A 23,912-nucleotide genomic window follows, 5' to 3' on the forward strand; every position below is an offset into this window, starting at 1 on the left:
CAATGTATTGTTGTCTGTTTTGCCTATAGCCCAGCAAGGACTTGAAGGGAGCACTGCTAAAGACTATTTGTCTGCTCTTCAGGCCTTTTGTGTTTGCCTGACCAGCTGATCTTGTTTAAATCACCTGTTGTGATGAGACTTCCTAAAGGATTAACCTGCAGATTTCCTCCTAAGCCTTTTGTGATGCCACAGTGAGATCATAATTTGGTCCCTACTTTTCTCAGCTGCCCCTTCTTTGAGCTAATGCATAGCTGCCTTTTACATCTCTTGACTGAAGACCGTCTTTCTTGTCATGCTATGTTTAACTCAGCACATAAGTGAGCTTCATGCTCTTTCAGTCCAGCCGCCCTACACCACCTTCTTTCGGTACAAACTAGTGCTGAGGAATAGAATGACATTTCTGCCAAAGGTTGTGGGTCCTTTTCATGTTCCACAGACCATCACTATTTGAATGTTCTTTGCTTCACCTCAGCCGTAGAAAAAGGAAGAGACACTCCATCATTTGGATAACAAAACTGCGTTGAGCTTTACATTGATCGCACTAAGGACAATCAGGTGGAAGATGAGCTCTTTGTGGGATTCTCTGGGACAATGAAGGGGAAGCCGATGTAGAAAATGACCTTATCCACATTGATAGTTCTCTGTATTTAGATTTGCAACACTCTGGCTAAGAGGCACCCTCCAGAGAGTCTGACAGCTCCTTCCACCAGAGCCAAGGTTGCTTCCACTGCATTAGCACACGGCATGCCCGTTCTGAATATTTATTAAGCCATAAAATGGGCATCAGTGCACATGTTCACATAGCACTACTGCCTTGGCAGCCAAAATCAACAGTAAGGGCTTTTTGCCTTATCAATCCTGGAGGACTTTTTGATCCGAGCCATTCCACAGACCCCCCACCTTGGTGGAGGTACCAAATGGTGAGAAATCTGCGGATTGAAGTATCCATCAGAAGAAAACGTGATATACATTTAGTAACGTTCTTTCTTAGTTACCTTTCCGTGCCTTTCCCAGTTCGAATGAAGCGAAGCTAAATAATGATGCGCCTGGGCAATGTACCAACAACGGCAAATCTTCCACCATGAAAGAACACTACCACGGTTTGATGCAGGCATTGAATCAGCACAATAAAGATCTTATTCATATAGTTTGCGTTTGTCCATGTTTGAATGATCTTCAACAAAAGTTTTTTAGATTCATGGAGAAAGCACTATTGTAACATAATCTCTGGCCGATAACAATGTAAACCCTAAACTAATCTGTTGTGTGTCGCTGCCTTTCAACAGGCACTTTAGATTAATCTGTGTTTTATAGGTATCTATTGCCACGTGTAAACTGTAATGGCTCCATCCTAAGTATATCCATCATAATGATGCCGCAGTTTGCACAGAACTAACTAGAATTTTTGTTGGTACTGATGCAAACTACAGGTGTCAAGCTAATTGTGTCACTGCTAACTCTATAGGTGCTTTAGGTCAGTTTTTTATATAGGCATATTTTGCCTGGTGTAAACTGTATGGGCATTATCTCAAGCACAGCCATCACTTTGCTGCAGCAAATTCCACAGGCACTTTAGGCGTATAAGTATTTTAGGCAACATGTTATTTTTAGGTTAAGCTATGTTTAAACTATTAGTATATATGCCTAATTTTATAAACTGAATGCACACTTTAGATAGGTAGTGCACGTGCACTATTTTAGTAAATGTTTTATGCAGTTGTTTGCATACGCCTCTGAGTTTGTTTTACGTTGTTTACACCTAGCTAACCAACTCACTGACTTAATAGAATCTTTGCTGTAACGGATGTAAACTGAAGGTGCCTTGTAGTTAATCAGTGCCCATTAATTATTAAATGATGTACTTAAAATTTCAGGGCCAATATACGCAATCAAGCTGATTCTGCTGCTTTCTATTCAAGCCATTTTTACGCTTTATGCTACCTTTTAATTTGGGCATGAGGCCCTACAGTAATTACTGTATGTATTTTAGTGGAATAGATTTATATGTTTGAAGGTCGCATAATTGTTATGGTTTTAATTAGCTAAACAATAAATAAAACGTCAGAGGCATCTTTCTGGTGGATAACCTATCTAAAAGCAAAATCTCCAAGGTCCTCCACATCCCCATTCTGTTGAAAGGTCTTTTTCTATCAAAAAGTTCTCAAATCAGAGATCTGCACACTGGGCGTGCAATAAAAGCACTGGGGAGTGAGGTTGAGTGTCCCATTCATGAAGTACCTATGTGTATGTTCACTGTGCCCCAATTTGTAAAGGTTTCTAGATTGTTTCTATTCACCTACTAGCGACTGTTCCCAAAAACCTATGTGTTCTGCCTTCCTACTTATCTCCTATCAGAGCTTGCAGAACCTCTCTGGAATGCACTTCTGAGTTCAAAGAAGACCTTTATTGTTGTTAATTCTTCCCCACCCACAAGTTCTTGAGAGACGAATTAATAGACTTCAAGCACACGTTCAAATGAGTAAAAGTAGTCGCAGCAATGAAAACAAAATATATCACAGTACTTCTCAGTTGCAATGTACACAGCAGATTATATATCTTTATATGATTACATTAGCAAAGCATAAAAATTTAATTTATCACCTTTTGAGCAAGGCGGCAGGGCCTAACTCAGCTTCATCTTTCTGGGGTCTGCAAGTTGATGACTCCGGTCAACTGCGAGAAAGAGATTATCTACCCAAACTGGAGACTGGCAACTGGCGCCTAGTTCCAGCCTGAAGTCAAGCAGATTAGAATCTAACTCACTGTAGCCCCAAGTCATCCTTACAAAAGCGTGCCCCCTCCTCTCAGACTTGGGAAAACTACGCAAGCCTTTGGAGACTGGCCAGATCTCCTAGACTTCTCTTCCCAAGCCTGAGCAGAAAGGAAAACACCAAATGTACTCTCTCTTATCAGGTCTAGTCTGGTGTGAAGAAAACAGCTTGGTTCATCTTGTGGAAAAACATAGCTTGGGAAAATACAGCTTGGATTCTCAACTGCAATGTCTAACTCCACGTTAAAGGCAATAGGCAGCTAACCTAAATATCAAATGTAATGTCTAATGTCATGTCAAAGCCAATAGGCAGCTGAGCTGAATACAAAATGTGATGTCTAATATCATGTCAAAGCCAATAGGCAGCTAAACTGAATACAGCATGTCAAGGCCAATAGGCAGAATACAGAATGTAATGGCTAATGCAATGTCAAAGCCAATAGGCGGCTAAACTGAATACAGAAAGTAATGGCTAATGCCATGTCAAAGCCAATAGGCAGAATACAGAATGTAATGGCTAATGCCATGTCAAAGCCAATAGGCGGCTAAACTGAATACAGAAAGTAATGGCTAATGCCATGTCAAAGCCAATAGGCAGAATACAGAATGTAATGGCTAATGCCATGTCAAAGCCAATAGGCGGCTAAACTGAACAAAACATATAATGTGCTAATGGTGAAAATTGAGCAACTAATATGCGCAGTGGTGAAACACAAAGTCATTGGTCAAACACAATTAATAGCATCACATTATGAAGTAACAGGATGCAAGAGTCCCTTACCGTCCTAAACTTGTTTTCATAATATTTTATTGATTTTCAACTCTTGCAACTTAATAATTTGAAAGTAACGTGTTCTATTTTGACTAGCTCTGCATTCCCTGACTTGCAGCTTTTTAGTTTTCCCTTCATTCCTGGCGATCCTTTGTGTGTCATTGTGTATTCTTCCATGTTTTCCACTTCTCTTACCGTGTGCTCAATATGTTTAATCCTAGTCCCTGCCCTTCCTTTTCCTGTTTCAATGTGCTCTTCTTTCATGCTCCTTTTGTGTATTTGTGTCATAATAATACCGTTTTCTGCATTCTGGTCCCTGTTTTCTCCTTACGTGTATGTCTGATCTGATCTTTTGCATCATCTCTGTCGTCATTTGAACAGATCCATCCTTGAAAGTCTTTTTCTTCTTGGCAATCACTGGGTGTAGTTTGACAAGTGATAGGTTAAGTAACTATTTTTCGATTCCTCTTTCTTTGGCGTAACCTCTTTATACGCTTTTGAGGTGGGGTGTGTTTGTGCGTTATCATTTTTTCACGTGACACCCTACATCAGGGTTCTGCAAAGTCAGTCCTGAAGAGCCGGGTCCATGCCAGATTTTTAGCATATCCACATATAGAAAAATGTAGATTTCTGAAACATCTGTTCTAAATGTGGATATGCTAAAAACCTGACACTGACCCGGCTTTCCAGGACCGACTTTGCAGAACCCGGCCCTACATCAAGGTATACAATTAATTCCAGTACCCTTCGTAATAGTGTCACATGTGCTTGGTCCAGGAGTTTGCACTGAGTAATGAAGAAATGTTTTGTGTGTGCCCTGACTCATTCTGCACCCTAATCCTATAACTTAATCCTGATTAGATTAGCTGTTGCTTGTAGTTGCCACGGCAGTCTCTGATAATACTGTAATTTAACGTCTCTTCTTTCTGAACCTCCGTATTGTTTGGAGTATTGTTTTATTACCTATGTGGCCTCTAGGCTACTTTTCAAGCATGTCTGTATTTATATAGTGGTGTACTATAGACTGTCCCTCCTATATGTTATAACTGTTTGTATGCTTCTCCATCATGATTGTGTCCTGCTTATCACTTGCAAATGAGAACCCTATTTGTTGCAATACCCCACCAGAATAGATTCCCTTGTCTCATTTCCCTTGGGGTCTCTGAATGGCTCAATGGTGTACTTTCAAGTCATTACACATGAGAACCGGTGTGCCACATGCTGAAGTTAGTTGCTGTCCGGTACTATTCGAAATTGGCAAAGCCGACTATCATTTTGAGATTTTCAAATTAGGGCTCCATAAAGTCTATACAATTCTTGATCCCCCCTCAATTAGTCTCAAGCACTGTATCTCATTCTTTGAAGACGTTTTTGTGGACGAAGATAGAAAGTCCTTTACACGTAATACAACATTCTGATCCATCTTGCTCCTGGCCGTTTTGCATATCGTGGACAAACCAAATTGTGCCCCAAATTGCAATTATTTTTGTGCTTATATAGACGTGTGTCCATAAACCATATTAAGTTATGTATAGGTGGATCTCTAAGCATTTGGAAGTCCCTGGTGTCCCCTTCAGAATGCAAAATATGGCAGGTCAGCAGGTAGACTGGTCTCCCTACTTGGGACAGGCATGATTTGCCTTCCTTTAGTTTTAGCAATGAGATAAGCCTGGATTTATCTGTTATTCTACATTTATGGTGGAGCTGATGCAGACTCATTGATAACACTGATTCAGAGCAACAGGCCATCAGGATATAATGGAAACTTCATGTTGGACCCCTGGGATGCTTAGTCCCCACAAATGTGGTGTAGTACTTGCCTGCTCTATTTAGAGGTTGGCAAACCTTCATGTTTTCGCCGGCAGAAACCTTAGATCTACGGCTTAACGGACATCAGGCCGTCAGTTTAAATACCTCAGACTGTCTGCTCTATTAGGGTGGACATTTTTGCACATTTTTTTTTGTTCAAGACTGCCCTGAAAAGCCCCTTCAGGAATCCTGATTGGCCTGCTAGAAACTAGTTTACTTACAACACGCAGTAGTTACTCAGTCAGTGGTTGTCCTGTATTTTGTTATCTATATTTAGGAAAGATAGGATTCTGTGTGATTGGCATTTCATATGGATTTTGCTACGCTTAAATAGAATGGTTATAATTCGCTCTTTAGGCCTCTTGGGTAGGACTCCTTTCTCTGCTGCATATTAACATTTTTTTTTTTTTTTTTGGATTCAGGTTGCCCTCAACTTCTTGGTCAAACTTAGTGAGGAGCCCATCTCCACTGGGTTTTACCACTGCGAAGAGTTCTGTTCTTGCCTCTATATCCTGTTCTGTTATTGTACTCTCTCTAGCCACTTCCATAAGACTTTCCGCCCTAACCTGGATTCGGATGTATGTGTTATATAGTACTTTAGAGATCCACTCCCCTCTTCCCCACTTGGTTGCCTCCTTGTGCTTTTTTATGGTTTAACTAGGAGCTGTAGTTTTGCAACATCCTGAGGGCTTTGCTCCCCCTTCAAAAGCACCTATCCTGTTCTTCATGCTCTAAACGGACCCTTACAAAAAGATCAAGAAGCCTGATTAAAAGTGTGATCCAAGAATTCCTGGCATCAGCCATCATGTTTCAATATCTGAACATTTCATAAGTAGATCAGGCAATCATGTTGAATGGATATGACTCACTTGAATAGTAGGAGGCCACTGAGAAGCAATGAAAGAATTAGAACTGAATGGGTGAAGCGCAGATGATACTGACGAAAACCAGTAATAGAGTTTAGTTGTCTGTATTGTAAACTTACTAAAGACTTAAAATTATCACATATATGGTAGAACATTCCTGCATGGTCAATCTCAACACATGTGATAATGTTCTAATTCTGACTGTGCACGTGCTTGCTTTATAGAAGTGATTTATTTTGGTGTACCCATATGCTATTACATCTATATGCTGTTTTTTAACTGATATCTCGAAGATACAAATGTCCCATATTGCTTTATTTGCTCTTTTTGCCCCAGTGGGGTGGCAGTGAAACTGTGGTACAAATCGTGTTGATCCGATTTTCTGCTTCTGTGTGTTGTATTTGTTCATGATTAATTTGACCCCACTTGTGCACCTTTAATCTAGATGGGGTTCCTTCTGTCGCATACCCTGTATGTGAAGAGGGTACGATAGACTGGTGGTGTAATAGACTGAGCAGGAATCTGATGATGCCTGAAACCCGCGAATCATGGAGTTAGACTTTAGCAGAAGGGTTCAGGCAAATGGTATAAAATGTAAAAGTGAGGGAGACTTAAGTGATGGCAGAGAAATAAGGAGTCCTTAAAATCTTTGATTCAGCTGATGGGCAAAGACCGTAGACGTGAGGAGCCAGAAACATGTGAAGTGTTTAGGTGTTTGGCACCATTTGAGATCTTTTTATTTCTTTGGGCTTTGATATACCACAACAGATGTAAGAGTGATTTAGAATTATTCATTAAAAATAGCAAAAACAGGGCACTACATATTGAAGATTTTCTTGAAGGACAGCTGTGCATAGTCCACATATGCAGAGTAGGGGAATGTTCATATACAGTTCTCCATAGTTAACAATGAACAGTATGTTACTTAATTTACATTAGGCGATAATTGATACCTTGAAAAGCCTCTTATCTCAGACAGTTTGCTGTTGATCTTAAGAGTTACGCACAGAGCTCTCTCGTGCATTAGTGCCCGCACACCAGATTTATCTGCTAAGCCAGATAATACTCTGTACCCGAAATGATTGTTGGAAACAAATTTCCTAGCAAACTTCAGACTGGAATGAGTGAGTGGCCATTAAAGTGTATAAGGTGGGTGAGGAGGGGATAAGCGAGATATTATTGATTGAAGCCAACGATCAGGACTAAGTGAGACTTCTGAAATGGGCGGACCCGTGATGGGCATGGGTGAGACTTTGAAACGTGCGATTTGGAGGGTTTTGCAGATCTACAGAACCTTTTATGTCTGTTCGAACTGTACACACAATAAAAAGTATTTGAAGAAAGGCACTCAAAAAATGTATTTGAGAGGCAATGACAGGAAAATGAGAGGAGGAGTACTGAGGAGAGCGGAAAGAAAAAGAAGGGAACACACCGAAGAGAAGACCGGAGAGAAGAGAGGAAATAGGAGATAAAGGGAAAGAGAAAACAGGATAGACAGATGTAGGAGAGAGACTCCTAAGGATCATTTAACATATATGCTTAGCAAATGTTACTCTTCATAATAAAAGTTCCAAACAGTTCTATTCATCTCCCCTATTAGTCATTAGGAAAACTACTTTGTACATGTTAGATTAACCCTGGCATGTGTTAGCAGAAAGAATTAGCACTCATCTTTCATTCCGGTTTCTGGGAGTGCAGCTATGTATTATGGGTGAGGGTATTTGATATGAAATAAATCCGGGAATAGATTTATAGGAATACCTCCCCGTGCTTGAGAAGTGTGAATGCAGAGAATGACGGCAGCCGGTCTAAGCTGTTTTGAAGATCTCTGTTTAAGTGACCCACAGTTGGGAGACCAAGTGGGAAGCATTGCATCTCTGGTCAGGAAGGAAAGATGATTTAATGAGGTATTTTGCAGACAAGTTTATGTGACTGCGGAGATCTGATTAGTGGGTGTCTGCTAGAAGCAGACTGATTTGTGTTTGTAAAGAGTGGAAATTACCGGAGTAGGTTTTTCAAGAAATACAGCAATAGAGCATGAACGTTGCCCATGGAGCAGACCTATGGGGTCTTAGCCCTGCCAAACCTGGCCTTGGAAGCTGAGCACAGAGAAGGTCCTACTTTGCGTGGTCCCTTGAAAGAATCAGGGCACCATCCTGGAGCGAGATCAGACAGTGGATCCAAGTCGGGAGGCCAGATCAGAGCCAATTCCTGAGGCTATCCATGCTAATAGCCTGTCCTTGACAGGTGGGAGGCACAGAGAAGGGAGTGGAGTTACCAGCACTCTCCCCTCTAACTCCTTTTGTTGGCAGTAAGCAGACGATGGGCTGCAAGTCACCACTGCTGGGGCTACAATTCGGATGGGTTGCTTTAAAGATCTGAGAGAGATCCAGCTTTACTGCAATGGGGCAGATCTGCCCACGACATTGGCCTAGTGCCATGGCAAATACTTTTATGCTTTCTCTATAATAATTTTAGGAAATATCTACAATAATTTCATGAAACGTATGGTATTGAGGTGGACCCTGGTGACATTCAAGAGATTAAATGCACTTGTACTTACAGGTTCTCATTGCCATCTGTCTAATTATCAACCAACCACTCTAGAGTAAGTGTAGGACACTTCTAGGTTAGGTACCACCGTAGAGAAAAGATGTGGGGATGAGAAGAGTTGAGAATGGTTTGTCTCGTGTGAATATGTGTGCTGCTAACGCCTGGATGATCATATACATGTGTTTTTCCATTTAAGGGTTTCTGTTTTCCTTGCTGGGAATGATGGCAGCAGGATGCATATATTTCCTGGATCACTTAGCCTTGCTGCAGCAGGTGGACTTGTAATACAATTCCAGTGTGTGCTACCCTACCTCCTGTGAATCTGGTGTTCTTTCTACTAGCTTTCACCCAATTGTATTTCTTTTATTTTGTTTTTCCACTGAATTATTTTGTTTCTCAGTAAGATATTTCTAGGTCGTGTTTTTCCATGCAACTACATACTGTAAATTCAGCTTACAAGTCAGACTGATGGCCTTTCATTTTCTCTGAAGTCCAATCAACTTCACAATCTTCTGTACTCATATTTGAACTTTAGATGTCGTGCATGGCTACCCAATCAGGGATTCACAGCGAAGAACCACCAGCAGAAATAGACCTTCGGTGCCTCAACCAAAAACATCTTAGGAAAGCCACATTTTAAGATGTTTATGAAATCCAGTTTCCATAGGGGAAGAATGCACCTAGGGAGTTACACATTTTCATGGCTAGAAACCTAAGAGTGTCCACCAGCCCTGGCCCACTTGAATGTCGGGACCTGGGCCAGGCAGTGCTGGGAGTAACGAAGGCTTCTGGTAGGACAATATGGTGAATCAGGTGGCGAAGTATAGACAGGGCCAACGCTGGTCAAGGCTCTGTAAGCAAAGCAAAGAGCTTTAATAACACTGGGGTTGTCTGCCTTCTGAATAGGACACTCCTTATTTTAGGCAGCCGCTACTCCTTCCCTGCCACTGCCGCCTTCCTTCAGGATATCTTACTGGCAACGTTTAAGACCTTCATGAATTCGAAAAATATTAAAGAATGTTTTTAAGGGCTGTGTTCCCTAACCCCCAAGGATTGGACCTTTAGTGCTTCGCCTAGTCAACTCTTCTGCACTCTCCACTTCCATTCTTGGTCCAGACCCAGAAAACTGCTGCCGATGCAGTTAAAGCTGAAGCTTCACAAAGCGAGCTTACAATTTTCATGTATTGCTGGATAATGCAACGTATTAGTGTAAAATCAGTAGTGATCCTCCAAGCAACTCAGCCTTTGTGGTGAATGAGAGTTACTTTATTGGGCACTCCGTCCACAGCACAAACCAGTAATTGTCATCTTCCAAAGACACTTCACCACTAACATTCTAAAAGCTGGAACTAACGACCCGGCTTATGGGGTTAAGGGAAGATACCACAATTCTTTTGTTTAGAAAGACCTCCTATTTAAAGCAATACCCACACAGCTGTTTACAGAGTAATGGAGCTCTACACCATGGAGATCACAAGAAGCAGAAGGAAGCAGCTGTTCTTTCAAATGCTTTCTCTGTATCTGACCTGCCCCAATAAATTGGAGCTGGCATCTTCCACGAATAAGGTTTCCTGCCAAGGCACAAAAGGTGGCAGGCATGGTGCATTTGCCAGTTCCTCTTTGATGCATCAAAATTCTTTCCTACACTCCACATTCCAGGTGAAAGCGGCCAGCTTCCTCCATCAATCTCCTGAAATCTGCCATCTTATTGGCATAATTTCTGATGAACTTCCCATAATACTCTACTATTCCCAGGAACAAGATCAACTCCTTTATTGACTTGTTCTTTCATCGACCTAGTAGCTTCCATAATTTCCCTTTTTGGTTTAACCCCTTCAGCAGTGATACAGTGGCCAAAACCCTCAAATTGCATTTCACCATATTTAAAGTTAAACCTTACTCCATCGTTCTCCGAAGTATTTTGCAAAGCCTCTTATAATGAGTTTCCACTGTCCTTCCATACCATGCTGATAACACTTCACTCCTGGTAACCCCTTCCGAACCAGGCTCCCTGAAATGTTTGAACTGCTCATATAAATCTAAACATCATCCTCCAGAACTTAAATGCCCCCATGGGAGTGATAGTCAGCTCCTTAAATCTTGTATCCAGCACTTCCTAATGGTAGACTGAGACTAAATCAAGAGTGGAGAAAAATCTCACGTAGCAAGCATGGAAGTTAACGCATCAGTCTTAGGAAGGGAAAACCTATTGACCAGTATCTTCCTATTTAACATTCTAAGATCAGTGCTTTAACTAATTAAGTTACCTGCCTTCCTGGTCACCACCAGAGGTGACCCCCATTTTGTTGCTTTTACCTGCAAACCTATACGCATAGTATCTCCAGTTCACTTCTCACTGCCTGTACATTTAATATTCTCCTTCTCACTCTAAAGAAAACCCAGACCTCAACTCTCCTTAACTTAATCTTATGCTTATATTCTTTCAAAAAATCCAACTGCAGATGAAATAAATCATTGAACTCCACCTCAAAACTCATTTCACCCATCCCCACTTCTTGAACCTGTACCTCCAAACTCACATTAGGATTAAGTGTCACACCCAACAGTTCCTCGTTTGGCCATCCAATTACATCACCTCCCTTGTAGGAAACACATACCTTCCCCACTACAAATATCCCTCTAATCTCCAAATACGTTTTGACATATCCAAGAATTTTAATTGGCACACTGTCGTATCCTGCCAGTTTGATGTCCATCTTGGCTGTGAAAATGAAGTCCTCTCCTTTCCAAAACACTCCTCAACGGTATCCTGTGACAATTTCGTATGAGGGAAGCATGAATGAGACTTCATCTTCACAGCCACCCCATCCACCTCCATATTTCCAGAGGGGTAATCATATGTATTACTCCCTTCCTGTAGCACCACTTCATCACAGTTCTCTTTGGTCTTCCTCTGCAACGTGTTCTTATCACTACCTCTGCAACACTTGCTAAAGTTTCCTATCTTTGCACAACGCTTGCACACAGCTGCCCATGCGGGGCAACTCTTGTCATCTGCTTTGTGCCCCACACAAACTCACCTCTAACACCCCCTCCATCATTTCTTGGGCTAATTTAGTTCTTCACCACACAAACGTAGTACCCTGTGCCCTTTTGTGATACCAATCTTACATCTGCACCCTTTGCCATTCTCAATTTCCCTGCACACTTCACCATGTGCTCTCCTTCTTTACCACTAAAATTACCTTGTTCAATGGCGGCTCATCTTTCACCTTTAGTTCTTCGCAGATCTTATCGCTATTACTTTTCAAGACAAATTGATCACAAATTCTTTCCTCTACCATACAATCAAATTTTCAGGTTGCCACCAACTTTCTTAAGCTTGTAACATACTCTTCCACAGACATCCTTTCCTTGCTGTCTCTGACCAAAGTGATACCTTTCAAAAATCATGCTTACGCATGGCAAATAATATACATCCAATGTATTGATTGTAATTTCATATTAATTCAAAAACCTCACCTCTTACACTCTTAAATTGGGCAGATTCTAAAGTTCTTCCTGCTCTTCTGGACCCAAACAATGAAAGTGCATTCTTCCTCTCTGCACTGAAATTAATCCCACATACTCTAGCATAATTTGTGAAATTTTTCCTCAACCTAATAATTGGTTCACCTGAAGAACAGAGTAAACCCAGAGATGGGCGTAACATCCTGCATTATTTCCCCTCTCAGCCACTCCTTCAAGCAGTCAAACCCAAGCTATTCCACCCTGATTACAAAGCTGAACAGGATACAGAAACTATACAATTGCCCCAAAATTCAGCTGGCTGATTTAGCGGTCACCTTCTGACCAGAGTCAGTCTTTACACAATCCAACCTCAAAATACCTAACAGGCTAAGTCCAATGGCGTGCTGGTCTCAGCACAACAATCAGAAAAGTGGTGAACCAGCATTATTCCAATGATATGCCCGCCACCATGTCAATAGGCAGATGCAGTTAAAATATCTATCCTTCAACACTCCCCAAGCAAATGTGTTTTCCATCAAGTACCGGATGTGCCACAGTGGTAATGTTTGTTTCATCAAAAGCCAAGCCTGCCACAGTGGTGTCACAAACGTGCAACTACTTAGCCGCATACTGTGCCTGTCACCGTCCGAGGCTCAACTCAAACGTGTTGTCCATCACTCTTCACAAGTGCAGTACTTTGCCCATACCTCCCTCCACCTGATACCTGTTCACAAAAACCCGGGGTGCACCTATCATTATAATGACAGGCTCTACACGATCTGTGTTGGTGCACTCTGCTGACATTCGTGCTCTTTACTTTCAGCTCTTTTCCAATGCTGTCCAACCCCTTTAGGTTCACCACTGCTCCTCAAGCCTAGCTCTGCTGACCATATCAATTTGGTGGTTGCGCAAGGCATCAATACTCTGACATAGTTTCGAAGTTGTTGTTCCTCCTCTACATGCTGGAACGTACCACCAGTTTAGAGATGAAAAGGCCATACACCAGCCTCCTGATGAAACTCTCAGAACTACCTTCCACCACCTGCCAACCTAATGACTTCTGCATTAAAACTCCCATGTCCTCTTCTGAGTCTCACAGTACTCGCTTGCGCCACATTCGTCTGGGTCATCCTAGAATTCAGCAGTCGGTCACACCTGCCTTTCCTAGCAATGTTTCATAGTGAGCATGGTTTCTGTGGTCCAGAGACATTGCTGAAGCTGCCCCTTCATCCACGTGCCACTAAGCCGGGTCCTCCTGCTGTTCCAACTGCCTCACTGCTTGTGTTGAGGTGCACCCCTTTGATGCTGGATGCCAGTGTGAAATCAGTACAAATTCTCCTTGTAAGACAGGCTCAGAGGTGAGTGAAAGGCACTAATATTCTACACGCTGGCACTAACCACCCCAGCTTAGGAAATTAAAGAAGTTATCACTGCTGAATGGGGCTTCAGTAATTCAGCACTTCAGCCACCAGCACAGGGCTTCTTGTCCAGACTGTGTATTCAAGAGAGGATCTATGGTCTATCAGACTCATGAATGAGAGCATGTTGACAAAAGCATTTAAAATGGCGCAGACACCAAACTTTGCTTTGGTTATTTCTGTGAGAGTGAGTGCTGGAAAGTTCTTATAGCATCATCTCGCCTTCCAGGACAGTCTATGTGGTGGTGGTGGTTTTCCCTTAGACTAAGGTCAATAAATGTAGATTTGAAGCTTCCTTTCAAGGACCTTGTGAAAATGAAAGCCAAGACTGAATGGTAGCAATTGAATCCTTTCTGCAGAGCTGAAACGTACGTATAGCTCAAGAACTTAGGTTTCAAAGTCCAGGCTTCCTAAGAACATCTCTGGCTCCCAGTACTAACTTGTCTTTTTTTTAAACTGCCATGAAAACAGCAACCCACCATTAAACAAGGGGAATTCGACTAATTCCATCACTCTGGATAAAGTTTAGCACTCCTTCAAACTGAAGTAGAAGTGCATGGTTCTACAAAGCTGTTAGCATGAAAAACTTGAGTAGCTACAGAGAATTTCTATTTCTTCGTGGGCATTTGAATCATGCTAGTTCTTACATCTGAAAACTCGAGATCAGAAAAATCCATGAGGAACGAACTTGTGAAAAAAACAGCTTTGTCGAATATGCACCAGGAGTCAAACGTATCTTCCCTACATCTCTGTCTGCATCCCTATTTTAAACAACTGAGTAATTAACTTAGATCTTCCATGTTCTGCTTGCTCTTTCCACCTGCTGATTGACTATGGCTGGCTGCATAACATCTCTTCTACACCTTTACTATCACAACGTACTGTATAATTTGTATTAGAAAGTGCCAAGGGTGAGGCAGCCGTATTTGCTGCCATACAACAGCCTCCAGCAGCTTTCCTTTCCTTAGGCAGGAAGCGAGATCTGCGGCATATGTGAGAAAGTATTTGGCCCTCCTGTCCTTTTACACTTTAGGGCCTGGTACACATTACTTTGCCAAGTTATTCCTCAGTAGGAAAGTGCCTGGGTGAGGGACTTTGCATATTTCTTTCGTTTCTGAAACTGACCAGGCAAGAAGGGGTGATGGTATAGGGTTGAACAGCACTCCAGGACATCTGTGCTGTCTTGTGTTGACCCTGAAAGAGTACATCCAGATTCACCCCGCACTGAAAGTGTGGGTCTTATCACCCCGCAGTGAAAGTGTGGGTCTTATTTGTTCATCTTAACTGGGTTCCTCTTTTGAGGTTTCATTTTTCCAAAGTACTTAAAAAATATTAGTTAGGGCTGGGTTTGACCTACCTATTTTAGTTCTCCTTCAGTGCTGAGGGAAAGCTACTTTGGCAGGAAGCTACAGCCCGGAGCTAGACTTAGTAAAGAAGATAGGTAGACATGGTATAATATTTTCGTCCTGGTTCTTCTGAGTTTCTCTTACCTTCCAAAGGTGTTGTTTGCTAACACCCACTTTTTACCCCTCATATTTTGTGCATTTGGTATCACACACCCTAAAGATGTTCTGGTGATTGGGCACTCATTTTTTGCAGCAAGCTAAGAAGGCATTTTGTGATGGAGTTTGTGAGCCATGAGCCCAGAAAGTAGGCTTAAAGATGAGATGGTTTGATGTCTGAGGTCTTTGCCTGCAGACAATAAAACTGGCAGTGGAAAGGATAGTGGTGAGGGGGCTGCCGCCTGCCCTGTTGATAGTGTATATTGGTGGTAATGGTATGGTCAGAGATTTAGGTGATGTTTTGATCGTTGAGTCCTTTGTAGCACTATTCATGGTATCGCCCAGTGGAGAGGCGGTTTGTAAGGCGAACCTTATCAGCCTCTGGCCGGGTGGGCTGATGGATGCCAGTGATATTTCAGGTCACCTTGACATCTCACATCAAAAAAAAATCATGTTATTGGCTATTTTTATCTGTGCCTTAATGGAGGATATGGAACCCTAATTATGGGTGGGGTTTGGAAATGTTGCTGTCTCTGGGCTCTTTTTTTCCTTTTGGTGCTCCATTTTTCTGGTTCTTTGGAGCGATGAAGGGTGAGGAATACAGTCTGCACCAGGTATCATGTGTTAGCCCAGCTGCCCAGCCCATTTCTCGGTGGTCAGAAGGTCCTCCAGAAGATGCCTCTATCATGGTTATCTTGGGTTTGCATCAGAGAAAATCTGGCTTCCCCCCTTACGAGAAGTTGAGGAATTGAAATCTTATAGTCCTCCATAGTAGATGTTGGTCCGGGTGGTTTTCAGAGGAATGCTGAGAGGACCTTTGGAGGAGTCAGACCATGAGCTCACAAAGAATTTGCAATGGGATGGTTGGGACGGTTAGGATTTAATTCTGTTTAGCATACTCTCTATGGGGTCTAATGATGACATCAAGATGTGTAGCATGTTTCATGAATAATCTAAGTTTTGGCAAGTGTTCTTTTACTTTTGCAAAATTATTTGCTAAATAAATGCGGCCTGAGTTGTGTATATCAAACCAAAGATAGCTTTGGTACAGGTTGTTTTTTTTGTGTCTGGTTTGTCGTTGCGTGGGGCTCCTTGCTCGACTTCATGGGTCCCTTTATAGGGCTGGTTTATAACTGAAAGTGCTTCTTAAGTGACTGATGAGTTAAGGCACTCTACTCGGTAAGACAACATAAATGCATTCTGTCACTCTTCCCTGCACTGCCAGATTCTGTCGTATCCACACTCTGACTCTGCCTTAGATTCACTGATTTACCCGTGCACAACAAAACAAACTCAGCAAGAAGCCATATACATGCAATACAAAATATAATTAAACAGAGCACAGGGTAGCATCTTGTAATGGTGCTTTTGTTGCATATCATTGTTTTAAAGATCCAACATAGCTGTCACTTTTAAAAGCAACGTGTTGGCCATCTTGGAGAGAAAAATACAATAATGCATTATGTGCTCATTATGCACCGTGGGTGCTCTTATATCGCACTAGGCATACATACTTGAATGCTAAAGTGTAATAGTGTATTTCTCTTGTACCAATCTAATGTGGCCAACTAATGCTTCTCAATATGGTTAATGTCTTAGAAAGGTAAAACAATGATACTGTTTGGCAAAAGCATTCCACAATGGCTGCCCAGTTTAGAACTACTGGCCGCAACAATGCAGGACACGGCAGATGAAATGGACAGCAAGTGAGCATACCTGCCACCATCTCAGACACATTCGTTTTCAAGTGGAAATGCAATGCTCAGCCAGATGCTGTTGTTTACATGGCAACAGAGCCAATGGCAGAAATGAGCTAATCCATGTTCATGTGCAGATTGTGAATGCTCTCAAGGGGAGAAGCAGAATGTAATTGGCACTCAGACTGAAGCAGGTTAACCCAAAGACCAACTCTATGTATATGCATGGTTTTGTGGTTTTTCTTTTATTACAAGGGCCAGGCAGGTAACTAAACCTGCCAGGCCCTCCTAAGAGGGTATAGCAAGAAGCGTCACAGTGGAAATCTTGCACTTCTATGGTTTGTCAAAGTAAGTAACCAAACACCAAAATCCTTTCTGACTACAATAATCTGTGAGATCCAATGTAACAAAATCGATGTGTACAGACATTACCACGCTGTAATATCAATCCACCTTTAAAGGTCTGCTCGATTTAACATATGATATTCATGAAAAATAAGTCTGGCCTACTGTGTTTGTTGCAATTTGTCACAAATAGAAATCAGATCCATGATCTCAGACATTACTTTTTCCAATGAACCAATCAGGCCTAATGCCTTTATCAATGGCTTGTGACCGTAACCAACTCAGAGTACTGTATTCCATAAGCTTTCCTACCAGGCAACTTTCAGTATAGAGTCATGAAATAAATATGTACAAAATGAAAGTTGGTAACCCTTCCTAAAACAGGATCACAAGGATTCTCAAAGTGCAAAACACTTACCCCAAGTGCTTGTCACTGGAGGAATGGTCATTAAAATCCTTATATTGTATTGTAATCTGTGAGACTCCCTATAGTAAAATGTGTATACAAGCTTTTGCCCAGTGTAATGACAATCTATCCTCAAAGGCTTATTGGCTTTAATATGTGCTTTTCACAATAAATAAGCCAGACCTACTGCTCTGTGGTAACATTTCATAATAAACAGATCAGGCCTATAGCCCTGACCAATACCTTGTCACCGTAACCATCTCAGCCCTGCTGTGTTCATACTAGGCTTTCCCACAAAGGCAAAAAGTGTGATAAAAATGCTCTCTTTTACTCTTTATCTGTACTCAGTATAATCAGCATTTGTCTGGTGGCAAAACATATTGCTTATACATTGCTTTCTTTTTAATGGCCTTTTTCTGTTGTTCACATGAGGTTTTGAAGCAGCTGCAATCTTAAACCAGATCTAAAAATGCAAAGGAGCGCTTGGTGCTGGGATGACAAGGTTGCAGGCCTTCCTTTCATTTGTGTCATCGTCCTATGACTCCTTTCCAGTTCATATGCTAACAGTATCTACGCTTCCCCTATAGACCATGTGACATACAGTCTTCCATCCCTGAGAATGCTATGGAGTACTATCTGTCTGCAAAATAATCAATTCTATGTCAAGGGAAAGACGCGATGTATAAATGCAATTACAATACATGTGGAAAAAACGGTGGCCTCATTACACATCACCAGTAACCACAGACAAACTACGCAGAATTACTAATTTGCAAGTAAACAGCAAACATACTCTGTATAAAACCACGTAGCAATATAACACAGGTGCAGAAGCAACTGGTAGGGGTATTCTCCAAACCCGTGGGAACTATCTTCCTCAATTAACTAAGCATTTGTTGTGCTGTCAAATGAAACAATTTTATATACCCGCACTCTTGGACAATCTAGTGGATTAGCCATATTGGTTACCATTCCAACCGTTGGTTCATAAATACACTATTCTGAAAATAACGCTTTCTTCTAATGATCCTCGTTATGATTATATAATATCTTTATATCACAGCCAGAGCAACACATATTGTTTGCTGAATGGTTACTATAAGAAATATTTGGTTATTTTAGGGACCCACTGTTACTCAGCAAAGCCCTACACACAGCTATCATGTGTGACGTCTTTATCCAGTTGTGAAGTTTTAGCCATGTACATTTTAAACAATGGGTTAATTATCCTACTTTCACATTGTTAAAAGCTAAACCCCAAGTCCTAGAATTAAATTTGCGGTTGGCTGTAAAGGTAAGCCTGAATGTAGATGCCACATGTGACTTGAGGACTGGAGGCCTTCAGCAGCATTCATTGACTGCATGGGTCAAGTAGTGCCTGAAACCCATTCATGGGGTTATTCATGCATAGCCAGTGTCTATTTTAGCATTCCCTGTGAATTTATTTCACTGAGCTGAGAAAACCCTTACTACAAAAGTTAATATTGAATCGTCAGTCCGAAGCACTATATTTGGTGTCAATGTGTGACAACATTTTTAGGTTGAGCTTCAAGACCTGTTGTATATACTTTGTGGGCTTCAAGTACACCCATTGCTTTACATTTGTCTGTTAGTGTCCTTTATAAATCCTTGCTTGCTAATGGTCAGTCCTTCCTCTTTATGCCTCCTTTTTGTCTTTTGTTTCCTCTCACAGAGCACTGGCAAAGTACTGGATCCTTACACTTTGGTTGTCTATCTGTTCATTTGGGGGACTATTTTATTATTTCTTTCCTGCTTGTGTTAAATTGTGGGTGCTTGGTCAGCTGCGGGCACCCATATTTTTTTGCAGCTTTTCTACTGCCCCCCTCCTGCTCCTAATTCTTGTTATCTCCTGACATCTTCTGCACCCTCCTCCCCTGCATGCCTGCAGAGCATATTGTGCAGTGCCCACTTTCATGTTTTCCTATGAAATACCATTGCTGCCACATCAGGAGGTTGCAGGCCTTTTATTGTATCAGCACGGCTCCCACTTCACGGTCACCACTCCTCATGTCATACCTTCATGGTGGTATATCGGTGCGTGTGCTTAAAATCCTAGATAGAACAATGACTTGAAGTGTGGGGACTTTCCCATATACATAAACCCAATAACCATACATTTATGACTGACAGAGGCTTCCTTCCAGCTGAGGGCTATGATCTCACTGCTAGCTACCCAGTAGCAGGCTGTCGCCATGATGCAGTGGAGTTGGGGGCAGGCACAAGGAGTGTCCACCACCAAGGCATGGACAGAGAGGTGGCATTGTCACTGTTACCTTCACACTACCGAGAGAGCTAGAAACAAGTGGAGAAACAAGTGGAATTGAGCGCGCAAGAAACAAGTGGAGCCGAGCAAGGAGTGTGTGACCTAGCAGGGGGTGGGCCTGGGTGCAGTGTGCATTAGTACACTTTATTACTTTGTAGGAGGTTTAGGCTCTGCTTTTCCCTTCCTAGGCTCAGGACAGTTGGTGGAGAGTCATGTGCTCAAAGGGTTTTGGCACATCTCCCGTTGTGGTCTGGGGAAAGTCCCTTCCTTTCTCCCTCACTGGCCCGACCCTGGCTACGGGGCCTCTTCAGTTTACTTTTCGCTCCAGATTTATCCTCATTCTGAGCACAGAGCCCAGCTAAGCTCATCGCTCATTAAAGGTATTTTTTAACCTGTAACATTCGAATTTATGGCATGGAGTAGAAAGCAGTAAAGGTGTCCCTCTCTGCCTCCTGTACAGTATGCCCAAACCCAGAAAAGGTATTAAACCCACCCACACCATCACTCTCTCAAGCTGATTTTTGTGGATACAATGTTTTCTTAAAAACAAACTAGACATACACATAAAAAATAATTCTCATAGCATGGTTCATCACAATACTGTTACATTTAATTGCACATGCTACTATAATAACCTCTTCATTCATAAATATATAGCTTTTTACAGTAAATCTGGACAGAAATTGTGTTGCACTGCCAGAAGCATAAAAAGGAACAGGAACTCTTAAAGAACATTAATAATGGAGCTTGTTGATCTAAAAGTTAAGAAGACACCTGATTTCCACACAGTGCTCTCTTATGACTCCATAGCTAATGAAGTCAGGCGTGTGTGTCTTATACAGTTCCATTTTTAACAGGATGATATATAAGAGAGAAGGCACTTATATGAGTCCAAAAGTAAGATCAAGCTTTCGAAATAGCTGGCTCTCGTAAGAGCCTATGGATATTTATGGTCTCATGGTAACAGTGACACTGTCACGCATATTAGGAACTTGACTGTCATTTTAATTGGCTTTCAATGTCCTTGTTTTCTGTAGAACTAGTCACTGAAGCATTGTGGGCCTTGCTCAAAATATTCAAGAATGAGGCAAGAGTACCCTGTAGATTAAAAAAGGGAAAACTCCACAGGGCAAATTCGTATACACAAAAAAGCACACACACACCCTTCACTTAACTACCTCCCCACAGCCACTGTCACCTGCCGTGGCTCATTATAAACACTCACTCATAACCCAAAGTTGCATAAGCTCCTAGAAGCAACTCTGTTCACAGTATCCACTATAAAAGGATAATATGCTGCAAGAAAAAAGTTACATATACACAATATCCTGAAAAGAGCCAACAACGGAAGATTAGGTAAACATGATTTGTTAAGAGGAATCACATTGATTCTGTGGACTACCTTAATGCTTTTTTACAGTCATTGTTCAGAAAAGTGTGACAAACAACACCACACAATTCAACACCACCTAATTCACCGCCTCACAATTCAACACCACTCAACATAATTACACTACACTCAATACCACTCAGCGCAACATGATTCAACTCCACGCAATTACACTCTATTCAATTTGGTTCTTGTCAATATTTCTTTCCTCGTACCCAGAGCATGGAAAACAGTGCCCCCTCTGGGTCCACTGAGACTCATTTGTTCAAAAAGATACCAGACACACTCAAAATACAAGTCCAACTTGAGTTTTAAATCCAAAGAGTAATGATGCTTAGAAACTAGGTAGAATCCAAATCTTTTATTGACATGTGGTGAGAGCACATCTTCAAAATGTACACATTCTTTCATCTACAGCAGACAAGTGTTTCGTAACACTTGTGACTTTTCAAAGCTATGAAAGTACATAAAAAACCATAAACAATAATACTTCATAGATGACAGGGATACAAAACTAAAAAGACAATTCACACAATCACGATGAAGTCAATGAAAACCTTTGTCGGAGGACAAGAACCCCAAAAACACACAGTGAAAAAAGAAGTCAAGATCACCAGTGTCACATGCAAAAATGAAAATCAGTTCAACACACCCGTACACCATTGTGCAAAGTCTTGAGAAGCACCCCAGCTTCCACACTGAATGTAGTAAGTTCAAGTAACAACAAAACAGTGAAGTTCCCCTGAAAGAAGAAGTTGGGGCAGGTGAGAAAAGGGAAAGGAGAGAGGGGATTGACCTAATGGAATTTCAAAACTGGTCCTTTTCCAACTCTCCCTGTGGCCTCATGGGCAAATACTTCTGAAACCACAAGATTGTAAGACACAGATCTTACATAATAGACGTTAGATAGCTCAAATTCTTTATATCATCCTCTCAAAAACTGGTAGGCAACCTACCATCAAGCCAGCAGTAAGCCGTAGAAATAGAGTCCTTGCCCCACAAGAAATGCTGTAGAAATGACTATTTTGAAGACAGGCTTATCCACTCAGGAAATCCAGCACCATCTGAAATTATATTGACCCCGTCAATCATGAACGGAATAGAATATCTGCAACAAATTTACTATATATGGATACTGTACTTTTCACCACAGCTCATAAGGGAATGGAGGTGCTCAATATCAACTTTCTTGGAATAGCACAGGCAGAGGCTAACCATAGGTGCGGTAACAGAATCGAAACTTTAAGGACATTAGAGTTCCAATGGATAATAAGGTTACAAGCAGTTGAGGTGGGACTTACCATGGATAGTCCCACCTCATGGAATAGTGATTGAGACTTGATCTTTGGATCCAGTATGACCCAGTACAGAGTAAGAAATAATATCTGTAGATTTAATAATTGTGTATTGCAAACTGTGGTTAGCATAATCTCTCCAGATCCAATAGGAGGTGTGGCTTGCAAATACAAGTCTGTTATATTTTTTCAGTATATTTTGTTATATCTCTTTAGGATATTTGGTTTTGTTAATTGAATGGGCATTCACTTGTCTTCTATTTATCAACTGCAATATATGTATATAAGAGTAGGGTGTAACTTTGGCAGAATCATGAACATTAATCAGTACCATTTGTAACAACTGTATTTATGTGCTGTTATTTGCCTTTTGTTCAGTTTTTCAATATTAGCCCAATGTCCTATTGGTTATCATTCATTACTTAAGCACTTGACTGTTTTTCTATATACCATGAACTGGCTTCCCTTTTCTCCTCTGGCGTTACTGTTGCCACTTCAGAATGCATGGTCTTACCTAACTGGATTTCTGAAAATCCTTTTTGTTTCCCTTCTACTTTACTTTACATTTTATAATCATAGTTACACATTTATTCAATGTTTTTCGTGGCGCTGGTAGGCAATATGATTTTGCGAGGACCTGGACTAACTAACCATGACTAGCCATGACCAGCAGGTTGCATATGCAACACTCAACAAGATGGCCGCACGCATTAGCGTTTCATGTCTGGCCTGTATATAGTACATTTGTTGTAGAAGTTCTATTCCGTTCATGATTGACTGGGTAAATGTCATTTCAGATGGTGCTGGATTTCCTGATTGGATAAGCCTGTCTTGAATATAGCATATTATTTTTAAATATTCTTTGTATACCTTTAGAGTACGTTGTTCTCTGGAGAATACTTACAAATAAGAGTGCAATTGTTTGGATTTTATATACCTTTATAGTATGTGTTTTGCAACAATACTTCCGTATCAGTACGGAAAACACATAATACACACTAAGATGGTGGCAGGTTACAGCGTTCAACCTGGCCCCCATAGGAGTCTTTTTTTTCTTTTTCTCTATGATGAATATGGAAGCCTTACTTAAGCGTGTCTTTTCAATAGCTTCGGGCAGCTCTCGCTAAGAACACCGCAGACAACAACACGTCGTTTCAAGCACAGGCCTTGAATTAATTTGACCCTCAATTTTCATGTTTTCAGTCTTATTGTGGAGAGACCCACAGAATGGATATCAGGGTACTTTTGATTATTTCACTTACCAGTTATTATACTTAAGTTTACATGTGATTTTTTTTCATACTTACTCAGATTGGGACTTATCGCGGTCTCAG

Source organism: Pleurodeles waltl, chromosome 3_1, assembly GCF_031143425.1.
Source record: "Pleurodeles waltl isolate 20211129_DDA chromosome 3_1, aPleWal1.hap1.20221129, whole genome shotgun sequence".
NCBI lineage: Eukaryota > Metazoa > Chordata > Amphibia > Caudata > Salamandridae > Pleurodeles > Pleurodeles waltl.